We start from the raw sequence: 13,530 nt of genomic DNA, 5'->3' as shown, positions 1-13,530 counted from the left end.
AGCTGGCTAAATGTTGGAGACTGGTATATGAAATATTTTATCATCAGTGTCACATAGGGGATTTGTATAGATTTCTTTCTTTCTTTCTTTTTTCCCCAGTGCTGCAGATAAAACCAAGGGCCTTGCATATACTAGGCAATGGATTTTTCAGAAAAGCTACTGTATGCATTAAAATATCTAGATTCTTAAGTTTGTTCAAATTCTCCAAATGGTATATATTAATCTGTGTAGGTTTCTTGAAAATAATCTTGTGATTTATTTTTAAATAAAAATATTTTTAATTTAATTGTAAAGGTAGCTTTATAAAAAGCTCATGCACTTGATCTCATATGTACTACCTAGAGAGGCTATACCTATGTAACACATGCTGCCAAACTGAGGGAATAAGCCATCTGTGACAACTATTAAAATTTTAAAGCTCAAGTTCTAGGCACAGTGACCATATTTCCTAGAGGCAACTTGGAGTAAAATAGCTTGACTTCATAATTAACTCACTGGTATCAGAAAAAATCTGGATGGGAATCAACTATTTCAGTAAAGACACCTGAGTCTTCTCCTTGAATCTTTCCTAGGATAGAAATTGATATGGAAAAATGAAAAGGAATCACAGAATCCATGTTTTCTTTCCACTGCCCTGAAAATTGGTCAAATACTTGGATCAGATAAATGTCTAATTAACATTCGGGACTTGTGGATAATGTTTAATTTGTTGTATTTAGGTGAAATTTATTAGTATGGTGCTGCATGCTTGTAATCTCAGCAATTCAGGAGGCTAAGGCAGGAGGATCACAATTTCAAGTCCAGCCTCAGCATCTTAGGAGGACCCTATTTCAAAATAAAGAATAAAAAAAGGGGCTGGGGATTAAGTTCACTGTTAAAATGTCCCTAGGGTCAATTTCCAGTAATACCCCTATAAAAAAAACTTATGATTTAGGTAATAATCTTGTTTTGCTCATTTATTTATTTTGAAAATCTTTCTTTTCATGTTTTCCACGACTTTTTAAATAGTTTGATATGTATTGCCTTCTCAACTATTTTAAATTCCACAAATTTCTCCTATCCCTTCCTTCATTTTTTACATATTAAGCTATTATTAAAATTAAATATAAATTTTGACTAGTATAATATTTCTATAGGTTCCTAAATATTGACTCTGATCTTTTAACTCCTAAATCTATGAAATATACTGTTACTAATATTCAAAAACAAAACTGAAAATATACATGTAACTACTAAATTGAATTTCAGTATCTTTGAACTATATGGCCAGGAAAAATTGTGGGCTTTATAGAGTGCTATAGTTTGGATCTAGAATGATCCCAAAACCCAAGTGTTTATAAATAAAGGATTGGTCCCCAGGCCACAACACTATTAGGAGGTACTGAAATTTTAAGATGTGGGACCTAAGTGATCATCTTCTGGTTATTGGGGGTTTACCCTCAAAGACAATTATGGGACCCCCCCCCAGTAATTTCTTTCTCTCTTTTATTATTCCCTGCCAAAAATAAGTGGGTTTTCCCTAGCACACCCTTTGGCATTTTCCAAATACTGGTTCTTACTCCTGTGTGGACAACAGCATTTGTTACAATTATTGGTTGGAGCCCCCAAAGCAATGGGTAAAACTGGCCATGCATTCAAAACTCCCAAACTGACAGCCAAAATAAACCCTTCTTATTTATAAGACAATAATTTCAGGTATCTTATTATAGTAGCAGAAAGCTAGTACATAGAACCTCTTATAAACTATAGCTAAATCAGAAATATGAGGAATTAATTTGGTAGACCAATAACTGACAGCCATATCATATATAAAATACTCATACAAATTTCTCAAATGGGAACTTCAGAATCCAAATTTGGGCATGAATAAATGATGATAGCTAAATTGGAAGATATTTAGAGTGTAAAGCATTTCAACATCTGTATGCTTATTTCATTGAATTGGCAATTATGGCTAATTGGTTAAATTCTGGATCAAGGTTAAAATTTTAAAATAGTGAAAAGTGTAAGTACATTATCATTTGATCTATAATCAAAGTCTTTTAAGTGTGAAGTCTTTGAGTAAGAAATAGAATAAAACACTTAGATATGTGTTACACATAGTGGCATGCTCTTAAACATTTCTAACATTGACAAGATGTCTCCTTTTGAAGAGCAGAAAGATACTGTGTCTTTAAACAGTTTTAATTTTTAAAAATATCTCATATTTTGAATGTAAGTTACTATAAAAAAATATTTATTAGTTCCTTCAATTACTACATGGGCTTGCAGAGTCCCTGTCCGTAGCTGGGGTACTCAATCAGAGTTCTTTAAGGTTCTGAGAGTCACCCACCTCTGTAAGAGCATAGTGTTATAAGAGATGATTATCTCAGATCCAGATTGGCAAACAGGTGTTGCTCATCTGTCAAATCCAATCAATTCATTGTTGCATCAGTCTAAGCTGTTATATTTGAGAATGACTTTGAGTCTCAGGGTGAATATGGGTATTATCCTCAGATGTCTATGAAGAGGGCAGGAAAAGACATTTTCTTGGTAAATGCAGTGAGCTTTATTTATTTTTTTAAAAAAAAACTCTTGTTAGTTTCATTTAATTCTACAGAAAAAGCAGTGAAGCTATGGGAATAAATGCAGTTAGCCAAATTCATTTTATGAATAATTTTTATATCATATTTTACCCTTTTTTAAAAACTTTTATATACCTCTCCTGTTCCATTTCTGGTGATTATAATGATTAAATATACCAAAGCGTACAGCATCCCATCATCAGAAAATGTCTCCATTATTGAGAACTGATTTTGCATTTTCCAAATACTGGTTCTTACTCCTGTGTGGACAACAGCATTTGTTACAATCAGTAGTGGATTTTGGTAGTTGCCTGTACAACATTTTTGCTGCTCTGCAACTCATACTGTTTTGCATCCACATATTAAACCCAAAATGATCCCCCTTGCACCAGAGTGACTCTCCTAAATTCATCAGGGTAACCTTAATCTGCTTTTTACAGTGATTGGTTTATGCAAACCAGGCTTTATTCAGTTAACAATATATCCCTGTTCATAAAGACTGGTTCAAAAAATGAAGCCAGAAACCAATTCAGAACACTAAGATGAAAGCTAATTTTTCTGGGGCTTTCTAGAAATTGGCATAGTCGCTGTTTTGAGAAAGTCACCAGAACAAAGGTTCTCACCTGATTTGACAGAATCATGTGCAAATAGAAGCCCACAAATTACTAACAGTATTTTTTTTAATATGAAGAAATTCCAATGATAAAATGTTCAATATAGAAGACAGAACTGAAATTAAAACAGATAGTGGGTCTGGCACTGAATTTGATCCACACCTCATAAATGTCTATTCTAGAACTTTCATTTACATTAGTCAATAGAATTTCATTATTTTTATTAAACAAGATTGCTTATGAGTGTTTAACAAAAAGCAAACAAAAACATTCTATCTGATATGTATCTTTTTATCATTAAAGAAAATGTTTGAACTGGATACCATTTTCTTTGCCTTTTTAAAAGTCTGGAATTATTAGGAATCATAACGCTTTTTCTTAAAGACTTAAGAATATAGCTATTATTTGTTATAATTTTATTTTTAAATGCAGAAATTTTACTATTTGAATCTTTATTAAATTACCTTAAGCCACTGTAATTTCAAAATTTAAGCCTTAATTTTTAAAAATGAAATGAACCTATTAATAAGTAAATATAATTACACCAAAATAGTTATCTCTTATGCTTTTTAAAACATAAATTTGCTTGATTTATCCAAATATAATTCTTATTTAGTGGTAAGAATTGTAATTCTATAATAAAATAGTCCTGCTTGGGGGATATATTCATTTCACACTAGAAGATTGCATCAGGGCTCGGGAAATGACTCAATGATAAAGTGCTTGCCTGGCATGCATTAAAAACAAACAAAAAAAGAACAAAAACCATTGCATCATTCAAATGGTGACATACTATAAGAAATCTGCAATTTGAATATTTTATGTATCACACAAAAAGCAGCAGAATATACAGAACCAAGGGTCGGTAAACAAACAGAAACAATAGTAAGACATTTATTCATGCCCAAATTTGGATTCTTCCTAGAAAAGAAGAAAGACATAGATACACATAGAAACTGATAGAGATAGAGACTTAAAAATATAAACTTTTTCTTAATGTGTGTGTTATGTATGTGTGTGTGTGTCTTAGGGTTTTCCAAGGAAGAATATCAAGAGTGATTTCACTGAAAATATGTACCATTTTTAGTCTATGCTATATAAGTTTGTGTACATTTGTATGTGTTTGCATCTTTTATTATAGCCATACATAGGGATAAGAGGCACTATTCCCAGGATACCTCAGTATCAGTCTCAAGATTAAAATCTACTATAATAATAGACTTCAAGATGGCTCAGATTCTTCTGATATGCTGTGTTATATTCAATGTGCTTTTATTAAGTAGATAGTGTCTGGAGGCTTTAAATAGTTTTGTTATACAGGAGTTTGTTTCAACAACACTTTTTGAAAAGACACTCAACCCGCCTACCTTGTATTAGTTCATTGATTATTCTGCCCTTTGCCTTTGTATTTCTGTAGTACTTTGAGAATAGTATTATCTAATAATAGTTTGAAAAGATAGTCTCCTCTTCAAAGTGAGGGAAAAATGCAGAACTTAACATAAAAAAACTCACTTTCAACTTCTTAACAGGTTCTTAAAATAAGAATTTATGTTTAGAATATACAAAATTCATTTATCACTAAAAATGCCACTTTATAGAATAAACCTACTTCTTTCCAATTAGATGTGACTGTTTCCTGAAAGATTGTGCCTTTAAAATATTGCACATTATTTTTAGTGATCATATAACTCATCTTCTGATTTATATGTATAACATATTAATATTATAATACAAATACATGTGAAAATTAGTTTTTATGTAAATGTATATTCGGTCACAGCCTTCCTACTTGTTCCTAAATTAATATGCAGTACTAGCTCTTTTAATATACTATAGCATTGGGTAAAATATTCACTTTGATAACTAACTTCTGGTTAAAAAGAGAGTCAAATTTTAACAATTTCTTATTATGTGATAATTCATCTTTGAGTAATAAAAACATAAAGAAAAAAAAAGAAATGATAGTATAAGGGTATAAGGCATGCCTTTAGAAACTATAATGTTCATGCAGCATAATGAAAAACAATAAACCAAACCTCTCTGGGCAAGAGAAAATAGTCATAACACAGTCTCCAATTTCAATAAATGAAGATATTGAGTTTAATTATACATTTATGAAGAAAATGCACACCTATAATATTTTCTCTTCAAAGCAAAAGGGGTTGGTTTTAATATACCATTATCTCCCTCGAGTATTTCCAACCAACATTTTTTTATTACAACATGCAATCTCTGGATTGAAAGTACATATTTGGGATGTTTTCTGGTTTAGCTCAATGTCAGGAAAATATAGAGTGTAGATCTCTATGGAAACATTTTGAATATAGTACCAATAATTTAATATAGCAGGGGAAAATTACAAATTTTTTTAAAACAAAAGCTTTACATCCTCATTTTTTTAGAATAACCTCAAATGTATACATACACAAGATTATAGAATATCCTTGAACTTGCTTTCCTAAACAGAAAATATATTTTCATATTTTATCCAAACAATATATCAACATTAGAGAACTAGGAAATCACTTATATTTGGGCATTTAGATTAGAAACCACAACCAGGTCTTCTAAGCATTTTAAAGTATTATATCAGAAATTATAGTAGTCTAATGAATACAACATGCCTTTGAAACTTAAAAAACTAAATAAAGGATGTGGTCTCTTTTTTTCTTTGTTTATATAAGGCAACTTAACTCTTTTGCAAAGCTATGATTAAGAGAATTTAAATCACTGTGTATTTTAGTCTGTCTAGTTTACAATTATAAAATCATTAGATTTTCTTAAGTTTTCAGTTAACATGCTCTAAGAATATTAACAATATTGTAGCAACTGGTATAAACATGTTTTCAAAATGATATTTTTTAAAAATAGAAAATTTATCTTTCAAAAGCCACATAATATGTTAACAAATATGATTCCATTAATCAAAATAATTACAGTTTTATAACTCTAAAGGATGATTTATAGCTGAATGCAATTATTATTAGCTGAAATCATTAAAACTTAGAATCATTTAAATGTTTTTCATCACTAAAGACATCACCATTAACCTTTGCTTATATCTTTATTTACATCACTATAAAACTGAGTTTAAATTATATCCAAAAAAAAAGAAAATATAAATGTATTATAGGATACAAACTATATAAGGATTACTAACCATAATTTCTAGGCTTTGATCAACACTGCCTTACTCTAAAGTTTAATCTTACTTTAATATTTCTACACATACATAATGAGAAAAAAACACTATTCCTACTATATTTTCTTTGTAATATTGTAATACCCAATAGTTCTTTTTGTTGTTGTTAAATAGAGAGTACATTTAGGATTAATGCTATAGATTCCCTGAAAAATAGAGATTTTAAAAAAAACAGATTATATGCATGCACTGCAGATTGAATACACTGCCTACTCTTAATATTCAACATTAATTAATGACAACTGTACTGCAAGGCTATTTATCATGACTAGCAAAATATCTGGAATTCCTGAAATACTAAGGTAAAATTGACCTGAAGCAGTGTGTCTTGCAAACTTACAAGGTGCAAATTGGAGCAGGTGCAAAACTTGCTAATGTTTTCTTGTTACTAAGTTGAACCACTGATACTTGTCACTATTCTATTCTGCTGGGTACATAGATATACTTAAATAACATACAAAGTTATGCACAGCCAGTGCTATCTTTACGTTTTTAAAAAACATTTAGTTTTTAGTTTTAAGTAGATACAATATCTTTATTTTGCATTTATGTGGTGCTGAGGATCAAACTCAGTGCCTCAAGCATGCTAGGTGAGTGCTCTACCCCTGAGCCACAACCCCAGCCCCCCCGCACCCCTGCTATCTTTACTTTTTAAATATTATTACTCCTTGCCACTCCTTTCCACTCAAATATCAGATGTTTACTAATGTATTCTTTTACTTCTGAGAATTTTTATTAGTTCATTATAGTTATACATAATATTGGGGTTTATTTTGACATAATTATATAAGCATGGAATATAATTTACTCCAATTCTGTTCCCTTTACTTCTGTTTCCCTTCCCTCCTCTCTCCTCCTGTTTTCTTTCCTCTACTCTATTGATCTTTCTTCTACTTATTTATAATTTTTTTTAAATTAATGCATTATGAATATATATAAAGGTGAATTTCACTTTGGTATATTCATATATGTACATAAAAATGTTTGGTCAGATTCATTCCACTGATCTCCCATTTGTCATCCCTGCTCCCACCCTTAATACCCCCAAATAATTTGGGGGATACTGAGGATTGAACTCAGGGGCACTTGGCCACTAACCCACATCCCCAGCCCTATTTTTGTATTTTATTTTGAGACAGGGTCTCACTGAGTTGCTAAGCACTTCACTTTTGCCGAGGCTGGCTTTGAACTCAGGATCCTCCTGCCTCAGCCTCCCAAGGCACTGGGATTACAGGCATGTACCACCACACCTGGCCACCCCTAAATACTTTTAGTAAAAGATCATAGTTGGACATTATATAAAGGAAAAGGAAATATGTAATTCTTCTTAAGGAAGTATTATTGAAAGCCTTATACTATTACTGCATATCTAATATTAAAGAAAAACAATGACATTCTTTTCTAAAATAGGGTTAGAAAGACAATAAAAAGTCAAACTAATATTTCTTGAAAAACTTGCAAAAATAATTAGATAATTTGTTGGTTTTCATGATACCACATATATTTTTGCTTCACTGGATGTACCGTTCATATTCAGAGATTTTTACTTATAATATAGAGTATTTGAAGTGCCAAATAAAATGTAATGTCAACCCAATAACATAATAGATGATACCTTTCCTCTGGTACCCCAAATAACCTATATTCACATTTGTTTGTAAAGTCTTCTAAATACAGATAAACTATTTTTTGCTTTGTTTAAATATAAGTTTATGCCCATCATTAATTAGATATCTGTTATGAACAAAATTTTAGGAATAAAGTGCTAATAAAATAAGTTAAATAAAAAATAAATATTAAATACAGGACATTACATCTACTAAAATAGTCTAAGGAATGAATAACAAGCAATGTGAACCTGTTTACTGAATATAGCAATGATCTGAAGGTCAGGCATAAATGAGGAAGAAAACCATAAAAGAAATCCAAATAATTGGCTTAAAAGTTATATGAGTAAAAAGTTGATTGAATGGATGTAGTTTTCAAAATTTTCCCCTTTAAAAATTATTCTTTTTTTGCATATTACAAGTGCCATTTTATCCTAGGACTTTTCCATCTCATTTTGTTCTTCCTCCTCTGCATGATTGTCAGGGTAACATCACCTGCATTGTCAATGATGCTATAAATTTTTTGTAATCTGCTGAGACACAGTAGCTACTGGCATACCTAGACACCCGTCATGAGTTGTGGCTAATGTCACTGAGGAATTGAAACTCTAATTGAAATTCTAATTTAATCAAAATTAATTTTTAGTTTAAATTGATTTGTGAGTAGTGGACACTATATATATTCTACAGTGCATTGTAGGCCAGGATTTCCCAAGGAAACTCATATGTGTCCCGCTACCTCCTGAATACATCTGCCTGGATGTACCATAGCATGTCAAATATCCACATGTCCAATGTCAAAGTCATCACTTTCTCCAAACCAATTCCTGATTTAGTTAATAATTAACTAATAATATCAACTTGGCTTAAGATAGAACTATTAAAATTACTCTTGACTCCTCACTCTTCTTTGTGTTTCATATATTATGCAACATATTATTTGATTTTAAAATTGTCTCACAAACCTGTCATTTTTTTTCTAAAATGCACATCATTATTTTTCACACACTATCACCAATAGCCCAATCTTTAAATCACTCTCAGGGGAAGCTCAATGACATTAAGACAAAGTTTAAAACTACTAAATTTCTCAAATGTCACTTCTCTGGTGAATTGTTCAAATTTTCTAATAGTAATCTCAGGTTCCATCTTCTTCCTTCCATCCTTTCCTCACAGATTACATAAATCATTCTATCCTTAGTCTTTTCTTTCCCCTTCCATATTTTGACCACATTACGATCACCTCCTGTAACGCACTATGAAATAATTTACTTGCCTTACTAATTACCTGGGACCAATTCCTGTGTACTAATTGTTTTGGAATATCAAGTGTTTTTACTCCCTGTGTCATTTACAGTAGACTACTAGAATGCTTAGATAACTAATAGCAGCTTACGAGTGAAATGCTGAAGATTTGAAAACATAGCTAGAAAATTCCTAGGTGTAAAAGGAGAGTGTAAATAAGCCTACTTCAAAACATGAATCCATGTTGGTTTTTATTCAGTTATTGAAAGATTAAGCAGCTAAGATTTATACTGATATTTAATTTCATGTTTGACTTCTGTGATAATTTTAAGAATAAATACTACCTTTAAGGTAATTATAGAGGATAAGAAAAACAGCCTCAACATTGCTGCAGCATGGGTCACCCTTCAGCAACTGTATATGGACCCATCTGACAGTCACTGGAGCCATGATGGATTACACCTTTTGGTATCAATATTGAGCTTCACGCATTACTTTATAAGGTTCCATGCTTTACATCAAAAAGACAAATGCCAAGACAAATTCAAACTTCATAAAAAAAACAACAACAACACTACAGGACATTGAATACCCACCTTCAAGGACTCACAACTCACATACTATATGACATTTATTTAAAAATATTATTTAAATTCAGCACAGCACAAATAATACATTCTTATATGCAGAAATTATTTATATTCACATAAAAGCATATATAATGTAAGAGAAAGTCTAGAATGCAAATTGTTACCCACTTGGAAAGGATACAAGATGATATCACTATCATCACTGATGATACTAAATGCATGTATTTATTATGTTATTTAAACAGATAACTAAGAATATGTGACTTACAATGTTATGTCAAATACAAACTTTTATTGGAAGAAACAAGGAATATATCTCTAATATTTCACTTACTCTAGCTTCTTGAAAATGTTTTAATATTTATTCATATTATACTACTGGTTATTCCTTAGTACTAAATATTAATATTTAGTACTAAATATGTGTCACAATTTTACCAAATATTTCTTATATTTTATATCAGTTTGGCATAATTGATAGACAAGAATTGATCCTAGTGTGTCTTTTAATATAGGTCAAATGTTGTTTTTATCATATTGTGCTATTATGTGGAACAGGAATGTCATAAACATGTGACATGCTGTGAAAACACCAGCATTACCCCTAGTGAAATGAGACATTCTAAAGACTTCAATTCTTCACAAGTCCATTTGGGTCACTTTCTGTATTCTCAGCATTGAATTAATTACTTTAGCTCTCTGTTTTCATACTTTGGAGATAAATACATACATATTTTCACATCTTTGAGAAAAAGCAAGAAAGCATGAATTAGACAGATTTTTGCCTTAAAGTAAAAACAAAACTCAGAAAATGCAGGTAACAATCTATTTAAAGATTTTAGCCCTAGAATTTTTTAATGTTAATAATGGTACTGAATCACACACATGCAACATTTCTAGAGAAAACACAATAAATAGTGTCTTCTGACTTCAGAGACTGCAAGTGAGGAAGAACACTGGGAGTATATGACTTATTGGTGTAAAAAATAACATTGTACTAAATGAGATGGCAATTTGGTAGCTAAAACAGAACTAAAATCCAAGCTCCATATTTTCTCATCATGTATTTTGTTCAGTTATTCTATACTTAATAGGTGCTTTTATTTTGTTGTTTTTCCAAAAAATTCACATTGAAATAAATTCAGACACTATTAAACAGTTCTTTGTACAGGTCCTCAGTTCTGTTATTTGTAAAATGATTACACTGTAAAGATCCTTTTTTTCCCTTTGTCCATGTCTACAATATCAATGAAAGTATCCACTATAATTGGGAAGAGAAAATTAAATCTGGATCATACATGTGGTCATAAAAAAAATTCCTAGAACTCTTGTTTCTGCCTTTAAATGGGTTCTATTTTTTTTCACAGACATGGATTTTTCACAATATTCATTGGTTTAATGAAATATCCATTTACACATCAAATATTTTTGAAAATATATAAAAACATTTATACCTTCTCTTTTAATAATCTCTTATCTTCTGTCTAGTTCACATTAAATACTTACCTCTTGAAAATGTCAAGGCTCCCCTTCTCCCTTCCTATTTCTCAACATGCCTATTTCTCAACATGTTCTCAGCACTGTTCTTAAATACAGCTAAGATCTGAGAATTAGCATGTGTGTGTATACCTTTATAATAAAAGAGCCAACGGTTTCTTTGCTAAAAATACTCTCATCTCATTATATATCTGATGTTAATATGGTCTCAAATCACCCCTACCACCAAAATCCTTGATATTTCTGATCATCAGAAAAACAAGAAAAATGGAGAAAATATCATTATTCCATTACCTTTAAATCTTCAAATTATTTGCTTAAAAATAAGTAAAAAACCTATATTCTAAGTAGCCAGAATATCTGAAAATATACATTTATTTGTCATAAAGTATATGCATATGTTCACCCAAATATATGTATATATTAATTCAAATATATATACATATTTATATTTATTTATACTTGTGTGAAATAATATGTAGGTATATACACACACATATATAATCAGTAAGTTTTAAGATTGTGGATACTAAGGAAGTAGTTAAACTCATTTCTATTCTTCTTATATCCAAATAATAATATAAAATCAAATGATGGAGATATTAAAAAGTAAAATATGGAACTGGGATAGACTAGAAATAAAACTATGATAAACATTTAGCTAAGATCCAGATATTTCAAGCTTAGAACAATTTTAAATAAAATATAACTCACACTTCTCTTATTTTAAAGGTTTAGAAATAAAATAAATTCTAGCTCTTAAATGTCAGAGATGACCTTAGACTCCTGTTTCTCTCCTGAGCTCACTCCATCACCAAATCTTGGTTCATTTTGCCACACTTCCTTTTTTTGAAGGAGAAAAAAAAACCTTGTAAAATTTCACTAAGATTTAAAGATGATTAAATCTTTCAAGTAAGCACATATAAATATGGATTATTCTTAAAGTACTGAAATGCCAATATCCTTTATAAAATCTATCCCAAAAGGCAGGTTTTGACAGTTCAGATAAATAATTGGCAAATGTAAAAATGTGTATGATGTCATGTGATGCCAGAAACATTAAATTTATTTATTTCACACTTTAAAACTTAATTTTCTTCACAATAAACTTATGGTTAAGGAAATGCACTAAAGATATAAATACACCTACCATAGAGTAAAAACAAGTTTTATTTTTAAAGCAGACTAACCTCTTCCTTCAAAAAAAGAATCACTTCTTACTATAACCAGTAAGTACCACAAAGAAATATCTTGAATATTGAAAGCAACTTTGGACAGAGAAATTCAAAGACCCATTTTGCATTGACGTAAATGTCTAAAGTGATGAAGAGCATTAGGAATATAACACAAACCTATCTTCAGATTATAAAGGAAAAGTTAATTGTTATATTAAGGACATATTTTAGTATAAAATACCAGTTATAGATTTGTATGACCTTGAATGAATTTTTTTGGATATTTGCTTATTAATTTTACTCCTTAGAAAAACAATATGATACATTAAAATTCTTTCTAGCATGCTTTACAAATTATTTCTCATGATTATTTTTCTTTCTTGCATCTGCCAACATAAACAATAAGTCACAAAAAAACCTTTCCAATTCCATTTATGAGTTCAGGATGGACTCTTCCCCTACCTTGCTTATGGTTTCATGAAGGTTGAAAAAAGGATCCATTTCTTCAATTTTTGTTGCATGTTTAGGAAAAACGGCCTCAGAGAGAAAACTTGGACCCTGTGGCAAATCAAAAAGGAAACATTTAAAACTCACCATTGATTTTGTTTTTCAAGTGATTATTGGATTTTCTTTAAAGATTCAAAGTGACTCTAAATTGCTTTAAGGTTCCTGTTGATTGTTGAACTTCATTGTACTGATCTAATTATCCATCACTGAATATTTGTAAATTAAAATGAGTAGAATTCTATAAACCTTGACATTGTTTGTATTTACAAAATAATGTTTTCTTAGCAAGAGAGATTAATCTTAACATCTGTCACCCCTTTCCCCTGAAATGCAGATATGTATGTATCTGCTTTGATTACAAAAGACCTATCTGAAATTCTGTTTTAAATTTAGAATTTTCTGTTTTAAGACAGGTGGAACAGAATAGTTTTGACAAATATGATCACCTATAATATCTTAGACAAAGTGTATATAGTATTTCAAATATTTTCAAATTAACTTCAAAATAATAGGAAGATGAATTTGGGGT

The 13,530-nt window shown here is 30.3% G+C and overlaps 1 long non-coding RNA gene across 1 annotated transcript in view; it reads right to left on the bottom strand.

Moving 5' to 3' along the window:
- Nucleotides 1-13,054, bottom strand: part of LOC144371873 (uncharacterized) — a 117,038-nt gene extending 103,984 nt beyond the window's left edge. The window contains exon 1 of the long non-coding RNA XR_013431974.1: nucleotides 12,957-13,054. This is a non-coding gene — a long non-coding RNA (uncharacterized LOC144371873). The remainder of the gene's footprint in view (nucleotides 1-12,956) is intronic.
- Nucleotides 13,055-13,530: the final 476 nt, after the last annotated feature.

This window comes from Ictidomys tridecemlineatus, chromosome Y (genome assembly GCF_052094955.1).
Source record: "Ictidomys tridecemlineatus isolate mIctTri1 chromosome Y, mIctTri1.hap1, whole genome shotgun sequence".
Taxonomy (NCBI): Eukaryota; Metazoa; Chordata; class Mammalia; order Rodentia; family Sciuridae; genus Ictidomys; species Ictidomys tridecemlineatus.
The sequence above is the reverse complement of the archived record's forward strand: the minus strand, read 5'-3'. Positions and strand labels throughout refer to the sequence as shown.